The sequence below is a fragment of the Castor canadensis genome, chromosome 4 (genome assembly GCF_047511655.1).
Source record: "Castor canadensis chromosome 4, mCasCan1.hap1v2, whole genome shotgun sequence".
NCBI lineage: Eukaryota > Metazoa > Chordata > Mammalia > Rodentia > Castoridae > Castor > Castor canadensis.
In genome coordinates this window covers 46052264-46053402 of record NC_133389.1, presented here as the reverse complement: position 1 = coordinate 46053402, position 1139 = coordinate 46052264, and the positions used below count along the sequence as shown (strand labels likewise).

The window sequence follows — 1139 nt, the reverse complement described above, 5'->3', positions numbered from 1 at the left end:
TCATAAAATTATGTCCTTTAAAGTAAATGTAATTGTTTTTCCATTCACTCATCAATATCTATCATCCACCCATCAGTTCATCCAGTTTTTTCTCATGGGTTTGTGTATTACAAAACATTCACAAAATAAAAAAACAAAAACCTTTCCCATGGGGTTGGGCATGGTTGTACATTTGGGAGGCTGAGGCAGGAGGATTGTAAGTTCAGGGCTAGTCTGGGCCACATAGCCAGATCCTTTTTATTTTTATTTATTTTTATTTTTTATTTTTTAGTACAATACAGTGCGGTTTTTATTTTCTTCAGGTTCAGAGTTTGAGATTTATTATATAAAGATGAGTCAAGTTTTACAACCTAAAAATATTTACTTATTAAAACTATATTAATACTTTAATAAACTGTACAAAACAGATGAGAGGAACATTTGCATTTATAGAACTGCATGTCAGTCAAGCCAGACCCCCATAGGGGGACTTCCCAGCATGACCTTATTGATCTGTGAGGACACAGAGCAATTCCTGTTTACATGTACACATTCATCTTCTTGTCCAACATGGTCAGCCTTCCATTTCTTGATGGTTTCCTACTATGAATGTGCACGGTTAGTTGTCTGCTTCTTAGAGCAGACGTTTACCTTCCTCATCCACCAGCCATTGGAGGAGGACTGGGACCATGAAGATGATTGATTCGACACATTCTTTGGGGAGGGTTTCCTGGTGGCAACAAAACCACAAACTTGGCTATTCCCCAGAAGAAATCTGTTATTAAAGATAATCTCCATGGGGACTGACTCCGACTGTCCAGCACTTGTCCGTTCGAGATGTAAACCATCTTTGCCTTGGGTTCCCTGCTTCTCAGCCACAGAGAAGCCCAGCCCCTCCTCTGAATCTGTTCCTCCTGTAGTGCCCCACCCTTTTTCACCAGATCCTTTTTAAACAAACAAACAACAAACAAGCAAGTAAAACAATCAAAAACCAAACCAAACAAATGACACCAACAATAAAGGAAAACAGTGACAAGGAATATAGATGTAACTCACTACACTCAGTTTACTTAAGTATTTTATATACAAAATAGCATTAGTGTATATCATGATTTTATTAATTAATGAGTTTTAAATCTCTAATTCATTATTTGTGAGTA

General features: G+C 37.1%; 1 pseudogene; it reads right to left on the bottom strand.

Moving 5' to 3' along the window:
• Positions 1–271: 271 nt before the first annotated feature.
• LOC141422342 (selenoprotein K-like) lies at positions 272–876 on the bottom strand (annotated as a pseudogene).
• Positions 877–1139: the final 263 nt, after the last annotated feature.